General features: G+C 36.0%; 1 protein-coding gene across 5 annotated transcripts in view; it reads right to left on the reverse strand.

The window, feature by feature from the left end:
• Positions 1 to 19,047, reverse strand: part of LOC149782311 (pleckstrin homology domain-containing family G member 5-like) — a 416,669-nt gene that overhangs the window by 229,569 nt on the left and 168,053 nt on the right. The window lies entirely within an intron of this gene.

Below are 19,047 nucleotides of genomic sequence, written 5' to 3' on the forward strand. Positions count from 1 at the left end.
TGTCTTATTCCATGCATGTGTCATATACCTGTGGTATTCTATGCACAATGTGTGATGTTCTTTGTTATCCCATGCACAATGTGTTAATTGTTCCTTAGTTATCCCATGCACAATGTGTCATGTTCCTTTGTTATACCATGCACAATGTGTCATGTTCCTTTGTTATCTCATGTAAAATGTATCATGTTCCTTTGTTATCCCATGCACATGTCATGTTCCTTTGTTATCTCATGTAAAATGTATCATGTTCCTTTGTTATCCCATGCAAAATGTCATGTTCCTTTGTTATCCCAAGCACATTGTGTGATGTTGTTATGTTATCCCATTCACAATGTGTGATGTTGTTTTATTATCCCATTCACAATGTGTGAAATTCCTTTGTCATCACATGTACCCTTATTATCTGATGCACAAAGTGTCATGTACTTTTGTTATTCCTAGCACAAATTGTCATGTACTTTTGTTATTCCTAGCACAAAGTGTCATGTACTTTTGTTATTCCTAGCACAAAGCGTCATGTACTTTAGTTACTCCTAGCACAAAGTGTCATGTACTTTTGTTATTCCTAGCATAAAGTGTCATGTACTTTTGTTATTCCTAGCACAAAGCGTCATGTACTTTTGTTATTCCTAGCACAAAGTGTCGTGTACTTTAGTTATTCCGAGCACAAAGTGTCATGTACTTTTGTTATTCCTAGCACAAAGTGTCATTTACTTTTGTTATTCCTAGCACAAAGTGTCATGTACTTTTGTTATTCCTAGCACAAAATGTCATGTACTCTTGTTATTCCTAGCACAAAGTGTCATATACTTTTGTTATTCCTAGCACAAAGTGTCATGTACTTTAGTTATTCCGAGCACAAAGTGTCATGTACTTTAGTTATTCCTAGCACAAAGTGTCATGTACTTTTGTTATTCCTAGCACAAAGTGTCATGTATCTGTGGCATGAAATGACAATAAAAAACCCATTATTATCACTATCATCACCATCTCATCATCAGTATTATCATCTAGAAATCTGATTTTGTGTCTGCACTGACTTCCACTGCATGATTTAACTGAATCACATTGATATAACTAACATGATCTTGACCTAGCAAGCATGAGCTTCATCTAGTCTTTTGACCTTTGAATCAATGTCAAATTTCAACAACCTATTTTAAACATTCATGATGCACTTATAAACAGTTGATCTGTTATGGAGATCATGAAAATTCTTTGGCTCAAGTTTGAGTTTTATTCTTGGCTAATTAGATTTAAGATGTAATAAATTATTATGACACATGCTTCTACCAAAACAACATCAAGCTATTATAACAGTATCATCTTGCCATTACAACAAATTAATAATATTACAAACTGACAAAAGCCAACAGACTTGAATGAACTGAGAGTTACAACTGACCAATGCCTTGCTGCCATTTGCAATGCTAGTTAAAGGCAACAACAACTATTATTATTATTATTATCATTATTAGTATTAGTATCTAGAGCAACTGCAATCACTTCCCAACACAAAATATGCTTTTACTTCATACCCCATATAAACCCCCCCCACCCCATGACCAATACCAATATCCATCCCCATACAATGACTCAACGGCCGTAATGTAAAATCCATCACATATCACATATAGGTCATGTCTTCCTTGTGTGCATGAAATTTGTCCATGAAACTTTGAAAATGTTACTGAAATATATTTTCAAAAATGTACATTTCACCTTTGGCCATATCCCAGGGGAAACAGCCATTGATAACACCCCCTCTTACACATAGTTACCACTAGGGCAATGTGACCTAGGAACATAGCTACCCCTAGGGCAATGGGACTAAGAAAAATAGTTACCACTAGGGCAATGGGACTAAGGAACATAGTTACCACTATGGCAATGGGACTAAGGGATGTAGTTACCACTAAGACAATGGGACTAAGGAACATAGTTACCACTAGGGCAATGGGATTAAGGAACATAGTTACCACTAGGGCAATGGGACTAAGGAAAATAGTTACCATTAGGGCAATGGGACTAAGGAACATAGTTACCACTAGGGCAATGGGATTAAGGAACATAGTTACCACTAGGGCAATGGGACTAAGGAACATAGTTACCACTAGGGCAATGGGACTAAGGAACATAGTTACCACTAGGGCAATGGGACTAAGAAAAATAGTTACCATTAGGGCAATGGGACTAAGGGACATAGTTACCACTAGGGCAATGGGACGAAGGAACATTGTTACCACTAGGGCAATGGGACTAAGGAAAATAGTTACCATTAGGGCAATGGGACTAAGGAACATAGTTACCACTATGGCAATGTGGCTAAGGTATATAGTTACCACTATAGCAATGGAACTAATGAACATATTTACCACTAATGCAATGGGACTAATGAACATAGTTACCACTAGGGCAATGGGGTTAAGGAACATAGTTATCACTAGGGCAAAGGGATGAAGGAACACTGTTACCACTAAGCCAGTGGGACTAAGGAACATAGTTACCACTAAGGCAATGGGACTAATGAACATAGCTACCACTAGGGCAATGGGATTAAGGAACATAACTACCACTCGGGCAATGGGACTATAATGAACATAGGTACCACTAGGGCAATGGGACAAAGGAACATAGTTACCACTAGGCCAATGGGACTAATGAACATAGTTACCACTAATGCAATGGGACTAATGAACATATTTACCACTAATGCAATAGGACTAATGAACATAGTTACCACTAGGGCAATGGGGTTAAGGAACATAGTTAACACTAGGGCAAAGGGATGAAGGAACACTGTTACCACTAAGCCAATGGGACTAAGGAACATAGTTACCACTAAGGCAATGGGACTAATGAACATAGCTACCACTAGGGCAATGGGATTAAGGAACATAACTACCACTAGGGCAATGGGACTATAATGAACATAGTTACCACTAGGGCAATGGGACAAAGGAACATAGTTACCACTAGGCCAATGGGACTAATGAACATAGTTACCACTAATGCAATGGGACTAATGAACATAGTTAGCACTATGGCAATGTGACTAATGAACATAGTTACCACTAGGGCAATGGGGTTAAGGAACATACTTACCACTAGGGCAATGGGACAAAGGAGCATATTTACCAGTAGGTCAATGGGACTAAGGAACATAGTTACCACTAGGGCAATGGGACTAATGAACATAGTTACCACTAGGGCAATGGCCTTAAAGAACATAGTTACCACTAGAGCAATGGGACAAATGAACATAGTTACCACTAGGGCAATGGGACTGAGGAACATAGTTACCACTAGGGCAATGGGACTAAGGAACATAGTTACCACTTGGGCAATGGGACTAATGAACATAGTTACCACTAGGGCAATGGGACTAAGGAACATAGTTACCACTAGGGCAATGGGACTAATGAACATAGTTACCACTAGGGCAATGGGGTTAAGGAACATAGTTACCACTAGGGCAATGGGACAAAGGAACATATTTACCAGCAGGTCAATGGGACTAAGGAACATAGTTACCACTAGGGCAATGGGACTAAGGAACATAGTTACCACTAGGGCAATGGCCTTAAAGAACATAGTTACCACTAGAGCAATGGGACTAAGGAACATAGTTACCACTAGGGCAATGGGACTAAGGAACATAGTTACCACTAGGGCAATGGGACTAATGAACATAGTTACCACTAGGGCAATGGGACTAACGAACATAGTTACCACTAGGGCAATGGGACTAATGAACATAGTTACCACTAGGGCAATGTGACTAACGAACATAGTTACCACTAGGGCAATGGGGTTAAGGAACATAGTTACCACTAGGGCAATGGGACAAAGGAACATATTTACCAGTAGGTCAATGGGACTAAGGAACATAGTTACCACTTGGGCAATGGGACTAATGAACATAGTTACCACTAGGGCAATGGCCTTAAAGAACATGGTTACCACTAGAGCAATGGGACTAAGGAACATAGTTACCACTAGAGCAATGGGACTAAAGAACATAGTTACCACTAGGGCAATGGCCTTAAAGAACATAGTTACCACTAGAGCAATGGGACTAAGGAACATAGTTACCACTAGGGCAATGGGACTAAGGAACATAGTTGCCACTAGGGCAATGGGACAAAGGAACATATTTACCAGTAGGTCAATGGGACTAAGGAACATAGTTACCACTAGGGCAATGGGACTAATGAACATAGTTACCACTAGGGCAATGGCCTTAAAGAACATAGTTACCACTAGAGCAATGGGACTAAGGAACATAGTTACCACTAGGGCAATGGGACTAAGGAACATAGTTACCACTAGGGCAATGGGACTAATGAACATAGTTACCACTTGGGCAATGGGACTAATGAACATAGTTACCACTAGGGCAATGTGACTAAGGAACATAGTTACCACTAGAGCAATGGGACTAATGAACATAGTTACCACTAGGGCAATGACCTTAAAGAACATAGTTACCACTAGAGCAATGGGACTAAGGAACATAGTTACCACTAGGGCAATGGGACTAAGGAACATAGTTACCACTAGGGCAATGGGACTAATGAACATAGTTACCACTTGGGCAATGGGACTAATGAACATAGTTACCACTAGGGCAATGTGACTAAGGAACATAGTTACCACTAGGGCAATGGGACTAATGAACATAGTTACCACTAGGGCAATGGCCTTAAAGAACATAGTTACCACTAGAGCAATGGGACTAAGGAACATAGTTACCACTAGGGCAATAGGACTAATGAACATAGTTACCACTTGGGCAATGGGACTAATGAACATAGTTACCACTAGGGAAATGGGACTGAGGAACATAGTTACCACTAGGGCAATGGGACTAATGAACATAGTTACCACTAGGGCAATGGGGTTAAGGAACATAGTTACCACTAGGGCAATGGGATTAAGGAACATAGTTACCACTAGGGCAATGTGACTAATGAACATAGTTACCACTAGGGCAATGGGACTAATGAACATAGTTACCACTAGGGCAATGGGGCTACGGAATATAGTTACCACTAGGGCAATGGGACTAAGGAACATAGTTACCACTACGGCAATGGGACTTAAAGGAAGATAGTTTTGTAAACTTCAACCCAGCAGTATAGGAGATACAGTAACAGACCAGATGGATATATATAAAGCATTACAATATCCTCAATGCATTATAGAAATGCCTGGAAATAATAATAATAATAATAATAATAATAATAATAAAATAATAATAAAATAATAATAATAATAATAGTAATAATAATAATAATAATAAATAAGGGTAACACATTAAGCATGTAATTAATGCAAATCTCAACTGTAGCCCTCGAACAGTCAATCTAGCATCTAGAATATATATGATAATAATAATGAGGACTTTGTATAGCACCTAATCTGTATACCAACTGGACACACACACACACACATTGTTAAATTAGATCTGAGACTGGTAATGCTTTCTAAAAACTGTCTGTTGAATAAGCAGACTTGAAGAGAGGTAACTCCAAAATGATGTGACTGACTCAGCAAGATTTCTTTTTTATCAATTCTTAGTTTTGGTAGGGTAAATTTAAATTGAGAACTTGACCATAGATTGGAAGATTTATTAAGATGATCTTCAAATAACTGAAACATATCACACATGAAATTTGAATAATACACTTATAAGTTTTATGCATGAAAATGTCTTTTGCTAAAAAGAAGCCTCACATTAACTGGTCAATTTTCAGGGTTTACGTTTTAAGAAAAGAGAAGATGGAGTGTCAATTGGAACATTTTGAATTTATCTACCTATCCTTTTCTGAATTTACAGTAACTTATTCAAAGCAACATTTGAAGCTCCACTCCTGGCACATTAGTCCATACGTGTTTGAAGTACCACTCATACAGTATAGTCCATATGTGGTTGAGGTACCACTCCATACAAGAATGTAATAATCCATATGTGGTTGAAGTACCACTCCATACATAAATGCAATACTCTACATGCGACTGAAGTGACACTCCATACAATAATCTGGTAGTCCATATGCGGTTGAAGCAACACTCCATACAATTATGTGGTAGTCCATTGGTGGTTGAAGCAACACTCCACACAATAAAGCTGCAGTCCAATTATGTGGTGGGAGTGTGAGATTTGGATTTTTGACAAAGCTTTAACAGTTTTCCAGTCATATCACTATGATGTCTGCAGTGTGTCAGTTTAAAGTGATGTCTAGCACTGGGACATATAGGCCACAGACATGTAGGATCACGTGCCATCTAGCCACATCATCCTGACACCAGGCCAACCAGTCTTAACACTAACCTCTATGCTGAGTGCATAGTAAGACAGCTGGTAGTATGAAACATGTGGCTGAAGCACCACTCCAAACAATAATGCAGTCCATACTTCACTGAAGCACCACTCCATAAAATAGTCAAGTCGTCCATATATGGTTGAAATACCACTCCATACAACAGTGCAGTAGTCAATATAAAATAATGTAATAGTCCAGATGTGGTTGAAGTGCCATTCCACATACAACAATGCAATAGTCCATATGTGTGATTGAAGTAACACTCCACATAATAATGCAGTAGTTCATATGTCGTTGGGGGCCCCAATAGGCTGAGTGGTCTAAAGCACTCACCATTATGGATCACTGCCATCTCACCTCTGTCTGCATGGGTTCGAGTCTCAGGTTCAGCCAATGAGGTTATGTGAGAAAGCTTGCAGTAGCTTCTTGCGGGTCAATTGTTCTTTCCAAGGTTTACCCAGGTTCTTCCTCCACCATAAATACTGGCCGCCATGTACAGCCTACCTTGTGCTGAAAAATGGCCATCAAACCCTACAACAACAACATATGTGGCTGAATAGAACTTGTATAGGCTGGTCAAAATATGTCCAAGGACAATTAGCTAAAATTCTATTGCTCAGAGGAAATGGTCAGAGTGGTTACCTCCCTTCACTTAGTGTGACATTCTATCTTAAAGTACTTCAAATACAGAATCATATCAATAGAAATCAAAGGTAATTTATTAAATATTTTTCTCACTTAGGAACAACCTAATGTCAAAGTTCTTTTATACTGAAAACCCAATGTTGATGTGACCGTGCAACTGTTTAATAATTTTTCAATGGCTTGATGTGGCAGCCATACTAAATGTTCAACTCACACCATTTTCATTTATGACCAAATACACCTTGGGATGAATGTGTACAAAATGTTTCATGACAATCCTCCAAGCAGTTTAGGATAGCAGTGGTAACTTAAAACTTAAATCTAATCCACTGGTATGTACTTCACTGACCAAAACAGAGACTTAAAAGATGAATGTCATTTTTTTCCAGACTGCAGCATAAGTTTTATTTCAGCTGTTTTGTTCCAAGCTGCAACGAGAATCCATTTCACCTTGGGATCTGCTACATATAAACTTTTTTAATTGTATCCTAACACTGCTGGACCTGAGTGGGGTCAGTGAAAAAGTATCATGCTGACCATGGTTAGTGTGATTAGTAGTAAAGTCATCCCCTTAGGATTCCATCTCTTCTGTACATTTTTACACTGTCCCCTGTGGAGCTCACAACCTTTGCAGCAGTTAAAAGGCCCCAGAGACACAATAACTTATTGCAGTCATCAAATGTCTAGCATGGCTAGACCTCTTAAATTTGAAGTATTCATCCCAAAGGTCATCAGGGGCCTGGGTGATTGATTGGTCTAAGGCACTCACCTTTACAGATCACTCTATCTACAGATAATAATAATAATAAAAATAATAATAATAATAATAATAATAATAATAATAATGACTTTGTATAGTGCCTAATCTTTATAAGCTCTAAGTGCTTTACAACATTAGACAACACCTATAAGATAAAAAACATATAATGAAATGATTACAAAAACAAACAACATGAAATTAGAAAACATAAAAAAACATGCTGAGAATATTTAAAGTAGAAAACATTATTAGGTCTTTAAGTTCGTTCTTGCAGTCAAAATAAGTGAGTTTTGAGAGCACTCTTGAATAGGATCACTGTGTCTAAGTTCAGTGGGCAATTCATTCCACATTGCTGGGCCCTGGTATGCAAAAGAACGCTGTCCATATGACTTTGTTTTCATAGCGGGAATAATGAGTATACGATTGTCAGAAGAGGAGCGTAAGTATCTTGCTGGTGATACACATGGGTGAGGTTGGATAGGTATGTTGGACTAGAGTCCGACAGTGCAACGTAGCACAGAGAACAAATTTTCAATTCTGGATTGAATGGATAGCCAGTGTAGGGTACAGAGCAGTGGGGAGGTGTGCTCTGATCGTGGTACTCTAAGTATGATTGGAGCAGAATGTGTTTTAAACTTTTTGAAGTTTTTAGAGTAGATATTGAGATGAACCAGACAGAATTGAGTTACAATAGTGTCGTCTTGAAAGTACTAATGAACACACAAGTGTTTTAGTGGCATCAACTGAAAGTTATTTGCGAATTGAGCTTATGCTTCTCAGCTCAAGATATGCAGCCTTGCATATGTTCATGACATGTTGGTGCAATGTGGGACTACTGTCCAGAGTAACACCTAGGTTTCGTATTGATGGTGTGAATTTAATGTTGGTTTTGCTGATATTTATTGTTTGAGGTAAAGGATGTGAATGAGAAGGTCTTTGTGTTGTGATCATAATGGCCTCAGTTTTATCATCATTCATCTGCAGCTTGTTATATGTCATCCATGATTTCACATCAGAAATGCACCTTTCTACACCTTGGATGGTAGCATCAACTTCAGTTGGGTGGCTAGATTTGTATATTTGAGTGTCATCATCGTACAATTGGTGAGACACTGGATGATGATCTATGACACTTGAGAGTGACTGAGTGTATAGAATGAAGAGAACAGGTCCAAGAACAGACCCCTGTGAAACACCACCACATAGATCAACTGGGCTTGAGTGTATTCCATTTGCAGACACAATTTGTGTCCTGTTGACCAAGTAGGACTTGAACCACAGTAAGGCTGTATCATGAATGCCAAATACATGCTGGAGACGGTGAAGTAATATATCATGGTCTATTGTGTCAAATGCTGCAGACAAATCAAGGAGGGTGAGGACTGTAATCTTTCCACTATCCAATGCAGAGAGAATGTCATTAACTACTTTTAGAAGAGTAGTTTCAGTACTGTGGCAAGGGCGATATGCAGATTGTACATTGCTAAGAAGACTGTTTGAATTCAGATGAGATACAAGCTGGGATAGAACAACCTTTTCTAAGATTTTTTATATGAATGGGAGATTAGAAACTGGGTGGTAGTTCTTTAAATCATTATGGTCTAGTGTTGGTTTCTTCAGTAGAGGCTTTACAATGGCAGTTTTGAAAAATGATGGTAATTCCCCGGATGGGAGAGAGGTATTAATAACATCAGTTAGTGAAGGCAATACTGGATCTAAGCACTCAAGCAGCAGTGATGTTGGAATTGAATCAAGTTCACATGACTTTGGTGCACTCTTCATCAGGATTGTACGTACGAAATCCATAGAGACAGGTTCAAATGCTGCTAATGGTTACCGCTCAAATTCTGTATCCCATCTGTATGGTGACGAGTCAATTGAAATTGTGGTGTCAAGCTTATCTCTAATGGATTGTACTTTGTCACGGAAGAAATTTGCAAACATGTCCGGAAGGTCGACTGGAGAGAAAGTAGTTGGAAGTGGTGTAGATTTGTTTCTTGACATTATCTTGTTAGTAATCTCAAAGAGCTCTTTACAGCTGGAACTTTCCATGATCTTAGTAGTGTAGTGGGCTGATTTCGCTGCATGGACTATATTTCTGACATTCTTCTTAGCGGCTTCATATATTTGCTTATGAATAATGCGTCTGGTGGAAATCCAAAGTCTCTCAGCTTTACAGCAGTCTCTTTTAGCAGTGCAAAGCTGGTCCCTAACACTGCTATACCATGGAGAACACTTTTGAATTGATACTCTGCACTTGGTAGCTGGGGTATGTTTGTCAAGCAATGAACGCAGGCAGTTATCGAGTTGTTCTGCTGTAGGAGGTAAGCGAGTTGTTAGGTTTGCTTGGATGTCGTGCATTAGTTTGGTTCTATTTATCATACGAAGGTTTCTATTAGTAGCAGATAAAGGTGGAGGGTTAGGGACTGATATGTCAAGATGGCATATAATGCAGAGGTGATCTGATGCAAGGTCATGGGATACCAAGGAGGACCATAGAATGTTATCATCAGGTGTATGATGAATCCAGTCTAAAATGTGACCATGTTTATGGGTGGGTTGGTTAACTGACTGTTTGAGGTTGAAAACATTAATGGAGTCTATGAGTTTTGATGTGTTTGGGTTTCCGGGACAGTCAAAGTGAAAGCTTAAATCTCCAAGAATAATCAGGTTGCCACCTATCGAATTTCCATAGTCCAGGAGATTTGGAAACTGCTCCAAAAAGAGAGAATCAGCCAGCTTGTTTTTTCTACTAGGAGGAAGGCAGTATAGGCAGAAAAAAAATGGACTGACCTTTGGTCCAGTGTGAGTGTGGTTTGGACTAGTTCAAATGATGTGTGGTCAAAATTGAATGTTGTGGTGTGGTTAAGACATTTGATCATGGAGTTCTTTGTGATGACAGCAATTCCACCTCTGCGAGAGTTACGGGGGAATGACTTGATGGAGTAACCAGTGGGTGTTAGATCTGCACACTTGGGCTCATCGCCTGATGTTTTTAGCCATGTTTCTGTCAGGAAAAAGATGTCAATATTCTGGTCATTGATAAAATTAACTATTTATGTGCACTTTTCTGGTGGTCCTACTGACTGGGCATTGAATAATGGAATGGGCAGAGGTATCTCTTGGATAGTTGACACAAAGGATCATTGGTTAATTCATAGCTGGGGAAAATTATTTGATACAGAAGTTTGAGAGTAGGCATGAAATTGGATTCAGTAAAGATGTAATTCAGTAATGCATGCTTCTTTTTACATGCATTTTGTTAAGACCAGGCATGTCCATCATGTGGCCCATGGGCCAGATCCATCCAACAACCTGTTTGTATTGGCTTATTTACATCATAGGGTGTGGCTTTAAAAATCACCTATCCAGCCTGAGCCCTTGAAGAAGTTACACATTAAATGTACAATTCTGGCCTATAGATACCCTTCTCATTGCCATTTAACGTATGACTGCCCTATGGTTACATACTCATTACCATTAAATGTCTATGGCCAAAAGGTACCTACACATTACAATTAAACATCTGACTATGGTCTATGACTACCTCCTCATTACCATTCAATAACTGACTATGGCCTATGACTACCTCCTCATTGCCATTAAATGTCTGACTATGGCCTATGACTACCTCCTCATTACCATTAAATGTCTGACTATGGCCTATGACTACCTCCTCATTACCATTAAATGTCTGACTATGACCTATGACTATCTCCTCATTAACATTAAATGTCTGATTATGGCCTATGAATATGACCTCACTGCCATTAAATGACTGACTATGGCCAATGACTACCACCTAATTACCATTAAATAACTGACTATGACCTATGACTATGACCTCATTACCATGAAATGACTGACTATGGCCTATGACTACCACCTCATTACCATAAAATGACTGACTATGGCCTATGACTACCACCTCATTACCATTAAATGACTGAAAATGGCCTATGACTACCACCTCATTATCATTAAATGATTGACTATGGCCTATGACTACCACCTCATTACCATTACCCAAGCAACCAGTATGGCCCTGATGTCTGCTACTGATATTCCTTTCTTGTTTTAGACACTTCTTTTTCTTTGTGTCCATATAAAGGTTTTTAATTCTCTTCTTCAAAATGAGATTTCTTAATATCTTTCTTATTAATTTACAACAATAAATTCTTTGCTGATTATTCAGTAGGTATTAATCACTAAAAAGTCCATAACAGAATGTTATCAGCAACTTCATCTTGCCTAAAATTAGTTGTTTTGTCTCTAAGGAAAATTAAAGAACTTCCTCAAATGTGAAAAAATTTCTCAACTCTTTCATTATGAATACAAGGATTCCCATATGTATGGAATTATAAATAGTCTTTACATCTCTTTTTTGAAAATGAAACTATAGTCAAATGTACCAACAGTATGATAATGTAACATCTCAATCTGATACAAATTTAGAAATTCTGTGAAACAGAGGCCTTGATGTATACAGAATTCCCCATTTTCCAGCAATTTACTTCAGAAAACTTTATTTCCAACTGATCCAATTTTTCAAATGATGGACCCAGCCCCTAAACCCAATCAGCCAAGAGAAATCCCTGTGAGATAATCTCATTGCACTTACCAATAATCCAGCATATCCTTCAGGGAATAGGTAAACCTAAGGCTAGTGTTCATTGTGGCAATAGTATCCAGTAGAATAATCTGATTTATATAAATTCAAATGTATTTTCAAAGCAACATCTAAACAAGATAAAATACAGGCACTATATTTAAACATGGCTTCCACATGTCAAGTGGCTAAATTTGAGATTAATGGTAACATTGCTTGTTGGATTCTTTTGCAATGTACTGTAAGACTTGAACTAAGTTTCAAACACTGATTGATATCTTTGGATATTGTCATTACCACAATACACTACAAGCATTATTGTTCCCACATATCACAATATAGGCAAACTGCCAATTATATAAGGGTCCATATTTAGCTTATATGTGATACAGGAACTCGATATTAATATCTCACAATAACAAAAAGACTCCACTAAAGTCTACATGGCCCTCATTAGTCATACAGGATCTTACATGAGCACATTACAAATGAAGTTTATAAAATAAGTCAAATAATTTTCATCTTCTGCAAGCCTAGGTGAGCAAAGTATTGAAATTATTAAATGAGTTTCATAAATTTAATATGGAATGAGCACAACTGTTATGCTCTATTGATTACATTAAACAATATTAGAGTACTGAAATGACTCTTAAAAATATTTGGTTACCCTCCATTATTATGCTTTTGCCTTTCTGATGTTTTGAATTCTTATTGTATTTTGTGTGAAATTGAAATACAGAGTAGCAGGAATGGCAAATTTATAAGAATGCCCCATGTTTAACAGTTGTCTATGTTGGCTCTAGAAGGGTTGACTCTATAATTTACTGAGAAACAATTACAATGGCCAGTACTTTGGTCAAGGTATATGGTCGATGAATTAAACTTTATGTTAAAATACCATTATTTTCTTACTTGATTGTCCATAACCATGACCTTTCCACCCAATAATCTATTGCTTTTTTTATTTCTAGCTTTTTATTTCAACAAGTGCAAGCCATACAGAAATTCTGCTGGTCAGAAAGTTAACTCTTGAATCAAAGTTGTTCTGAAAAACACATTTTTCTTGCAGCAGCAATCACCCTGTCTTAAATTAGAGCCCCTGATAATCAACAGTTTGTCAATAGGTTGTGAATATAATTTATGCTCCTGGCAAAAATAGCACAAAAACATGATGTGGTATGGTGAGGGTCATACACTAATTAATAAATCAGTCTGACTTTGAGCTATATTACGCCCAAATGCATGATCATGTATAATGAAGACACAAAGATGTGTTTCTGAAAAACAGGTATATATGTTTCAGGAATAGACCAGGTGCATCAGTTCGGATAGCGAAATTATTAAGGCACCTATCCTGAGTTTGGGAAAACCCTAGTCCATGTCATGGTCAGCTGAAACAAGTTTCCTCGTCACAGAAGGACATATACAAGTAGTCTCAGAATTGTATCTACTGCATAGACTTGCTTATAAAATGACCCCAGCTGCAAACTGCACAGACCCAGATCTGCCAATGCATAATGCATAAGTCTGTGCAGTTTGTTAGGAGTAATTGATAGAAAAAACAACATGGACCCAGATCTACATGCACGTTATGCTACAGCAGATCAGGATCTTTGCTGTTTGACTTGGCTTATAAGCATGTCTATATAGTATTAACTCCAAAATGACAAAAATTACCGTCAGATATTTGAGAGACTTAAAGTGTGGAACAGCTGGCAGTCATGGTATTGCTACATGTATATATGCAATACGTACATCAGGCTCAGTCACATCATTTGACTTTGCACAAATTGGTACATGTGTGATCCCAACGAAACGAGACTTTTAGTATATCTAGGTTTAGCTGAAAAGGGTCACAAATTTTTTTGGGAAATATTCTGGTTGGGTCCAGCCTCAAGCTGGCTGAATTCAGATAAGTTTGGAATTGAAGTTATACAATTAATTGCAATTATTTATGAAAGGTTTTTAATTTACGTACCATATATGCTCACACATAAACCAAATAATTTAGAAAAAAATAAAAACCTGGAAGAAGAGAGGTTGGCTTATCCACGGAACAAGGTCTAAACCTGAAAATTGTGAAGACAAGATCACATGCCCAAACTGAACCCCAAGAACTGCCTGTAATGTGACATGGCTGGTCTTGTGGGTTGGCTAAATATGCATGGGTCATGCACTTTTTTAATGCTTTACTTAATCAGTGGTGGGGGGTCTTATAAACAGTATATGTCAATGGCTTTGGATGTTGATGTATGTGTGTAAATAAGACCCTGAAATTAAATCAGATTTATTTTTATTTATGTTCTTTATCCCATTCAGGTCCAGATCAATTTCAAGTTTTGCATTTTCAGTTAAACAACGATGTTAAGAAACCAATATTGTTCCATCAAACAAATGACATGTTTGACACTCAACTTTTTAGTCTGAACCAGTTCCACTTTATTGACATCTAAAATTTATAGATGGACAAGATTCTAGGACTGAACTGCTTTTGGTCCTTCAAAAATTGTATACTTTGATCAGAGCTGACTGTATTTTGAACTTTGAAGTTCAGTTTGTTAAAGTATCAGTTTATCCAATAAGCAAGGAAAGTACAATATTAACGAACACCTCTTTATTTCAGAATCATAATTAAGACAAGGCTATTTTTCTTTCCAGTTGGAGAAATTTTCTTGCACATTTTTCTTCTTAATATCTGTGATCTTTGTTCAACTGTTTTTCCAATACATCACTATGATTCAGCCTCTTTGAAAGTACACCTGCACTCTCCTGATCTTTTGTTGTGGTCCTTTTCATGTGGTCCTTTTCAAAAACATGAAGATCTCAATATAGGTCTATTTGGAATTTCCCAAGGATGTGTGGATTTAAATTTTCTTGTCATGGATCACTCATCCATGCTGCTTCCAAAGCTGAATCACTAAAATGATCTCTTTTTATACTGTGTTCATGTGAGCATCTGATCAACTGTGGGTATTTCCTTTACATCAGTAGTTCATATACAGCATAGCACTGCTCACAGGTAAAGCAATTAGTTACTTTGGAAAGATCTGTTTGATTGAGGTGCATGATTCATCTTACATGGTCTTTTGTAAACCACATTTAAAACATTGTATGCTGTTTGTTTGACAAAAACCCAATAAATTATTGTCTTGTTTATGTAAGATAATAACTGATAGGCATAGTTTTGTCCAGCAGATCTAAGAAAAGGGCTCAGTTCCAATATTAGGTCTTACGTTTTAGTTGTCGACTTTGAACTTTCAGGCCATGCTACCATTCTTGATCTTTACATTGTTTTTTTAAAACATCAATGGTAGAGCATCAGAGTCATAATCCAAGGGTTGAAGGTTCAATGCCCGTCCCAGATCGGCCACCTTAGAGTGTCCATGGGAGAGGCACTTAGCTCCTTAGTGGCATGATATAACCAATAAGGTGTTAACAGTGCTGTTAAATCCAACAAAAACAAACATTTAAGGTACTGGAGGTATAATCAATGTATACACATATTTTAATTACAGCTTATTTGTTACATAAGCTGATTCTTCATTCCCTGAATCTACCAGTTGGAATGTGTAGGGCTTTTCTTCTAGGTTATTACAAACATATTGGTGAATGTTTTCCATTCAGTCATCTCTGTGTTATCTGTCCCTACTTTCCACAGTACAGGCAATTCATATTCAGGCTCACTCCTGGCCCATTTATAATCCTTGTTTACTGGTCCATATTCCATAGAGGCAGGTCCAGACCCCTACTAGACAAATGTATTTTGTGTAAGTGTGTGTGTGTGTGATTTTGATTTTTAACATACCTTTAATGATTTTTCAGTCATATTGCCACAATGTCTGCAGTGTGGCAGTTTATAGCGTTGTCTAGCAATGGGGCATCATGCCTCAAACACATAACGTTATGTCCCACCCAGTCACATTATTCTGATACCAGGCCCACCATTCCTAATACTAACCTCTTCATGCTGAGTGCCTAGCAAGGTAGCTGTTAGAACCAATTTTGTAAGTCTTTGGTATGACTCGGCTGGGGTTTGAACCTGTGACCTGCCTCATCCAAGGCAGATGCCCTAACCCATAAATACTGTAAAGTTGAATAATAGTATTCAAGCTTACCTTTACTTCTAACTTTAATATAGTGAACTAGATCTTGCCATTTAATTATAACTTTAATAAAGTGAAACAGATGTTGCCATTTAATTATAACTTTAATATAGTAAACTAGATCTTGCCATTTAATTTTAATTTTTGATATAGTGAAATAGATCTTGCCATTTAATTCTAATTTTTGATATAGTGAATTAGATCTTGTCATTCAATTCTAACTTTATTACAGTGAACTAGATCATGCCATTTAATTCTAATTTTTAATATAGTGAACTAGATCTTGCCATTTAATTATAACTTTATTACAGTGAACTAGATCATACCGATTAATTATAACTTTAATATAGTGAACTTGATTATACCTATTAATCATAACTTTAATGTAGTGAACTTGATCTTGCCATTTAATTCTAACTTTATTACAGTGAACTAGATCTTGCCATTTAATCTAACTTTATTACAGTGAACTAGATCTTGCTATTTAATTCTAACTTTATTATAGTGAACTAGATCTTGCCATTTAATTATAACTTTAATATAGTGAACTAAATCTTGCCATTTAATTCTAACTTTAATATAGTGAACTAGAGCTTGCCACTTAATTCTATCTTTATTACAGTGAACTAGATCTTGCCATTTAATTCTAACTTTAATATGGTGAACTAGATCTTGCCATTTAATTCTAACTTTATTACAGTGAATTAGATCTTGCCATTTAATTCTAACTTTAATATAGTGAACTAGATCTTGTCATTTAATTATAACTTTAATATAGTGAACTAAGTCTTGCCAATTAATTCTAACTTTAATATAGTGAACTAAATCTTGCCATTTAATTCTAACCTTAATATAGTGAACTAGATATTGCCATTTAATTCTAACTTTAATATAGTGAACTAGATCATGCCATTTAATTCTAACTTTATTATAGTGAACTAGATGTTGCCATTTAATTCTAATTTTTAATATAGTGAACTAGATCTTGCCATTTAATTCCAACTTTATTATAGTGAACTAGAGCTTGCCATTTAATTATAACTTTAATATAGTGAACTGGATCTTGCCATTTAATTTTAATTTTTGATTAGTGAACTAGATCTTGCCATTTAATTATAACTTTATTACAGTGAACTAGATCATACCAATTAATTATAACTTTAATATAGTGAACTTAATTTTGCCATTTAATTATAACTTTAACATAGTGAACTTGATCATACCTATTAATTATAACATTATTACAGTGAACTAGATCATACCTATTAATTATAACTTTAATATAGTGAACTAAATAATACCTATTAATTATAACTTTAATATAGTGAACTAGATCTTGCCATTTAATTCTAACTTTATTACAGTGAACTAGATAATGCCATTTAATTCTAACTTTATTACAGTGAACTAGATCATGCCATTTAATTCTAACTTTAATATAGTGAACTTGATCATACCTATTATAACTTTAATACAGTAAACTTGATCTTGCCATTTAATTCTAACTTTATTACAGTGAACTAGATCTTGTCATTTAATTCTAACTTTAATATATTGAACTAGATCTTGACACTTAATTCTAACTTTATTACAGTGAACTAGATCTTGCCATTTAATTCTAACTTTAATATGAACTAGAGCTCGCCATTTAATTCTAACTTTAATATAGTGAACTACGTCATGCCATTTAATTCTAACTTTATTATAGTGAAATAGATGTTGCCATTTAATTCTAACTTTAATATAGTGAACTAGAGCTTGCCATTTAGTTTTAATTTGATATAGTGAACTAGATCTTGCCATTTAATTCTAATTTTTAATATGGCGAACTAGATCTTGCCATTTAATTCTAATTTTTAAGATAGTGAACTAGATCTTTCCCTTTAATTCTAACTTTAATATAGTGAACTAGATCTTGCCATTTAATTTTAATTTTTGATATAGTGAACTAGATCTTGCCATTTAATTCCAATTTTAATATAGTTAACTAGAGCTTGCCATTTAATTCTAACTTTATTGCAGTGAACTAGATCTTGCCATTTAATTCTAACTTTAATATAGTGAACTAGAGCTTGCCATTTAATTAGAACTTTATTACAGTGAACTAGATCTTGCTATTTAATTCTAACTTTAATATAGTGAACTAGATGTTGCCATTTAATTCTAACTTTAATATAGTGAACTAGATGTTGCCATTTAATTATAACTTTAATATAGTGAACTGGATCTTGCCATTTAATTTTAATTTTTGATTAGTGAACTAGATCTTGCCATTTAATCCTAATTTTTAATATAGTGTACTAGATCATGTCATTCAATTCTAATGTTATTACAGTGAACTAGATCATGCCACTTAATTCTAATTTTTAATATAGTGAACTAGATCTTGCCATTTAATTCTAACTTTATTACAGTGAACTAGACCATACTAATTAATTATAACTTTAATATAGTGAACTTAATTTTGCCATTTAATTCTAACTTTAATATAGTGAACTTTATCATACCTATTAATTATAACTTTATTACAGTGAACTAGATCATACCTATTAATTATAACTTTAATATAGTGAACTAGATCTTGCCATTTAATTCTAACTT

The sequence above is a fragment of the Sinohyriopsis cumingii genome, chromosome 15 (assembly GCF_028554795.1).
Source record: "Sinohyriopsis cumingii isolate HCF-2022 chromosome 15, ASM2855479v2, whole genome shotgun sequence".
Taxonomy (NCBI): Eukaryota; Metazoa; Mollusca; class Bivalvia; order Unionida; family Unionidae; genus Sinohyriopsis; species Sinohyriopsis cumingii.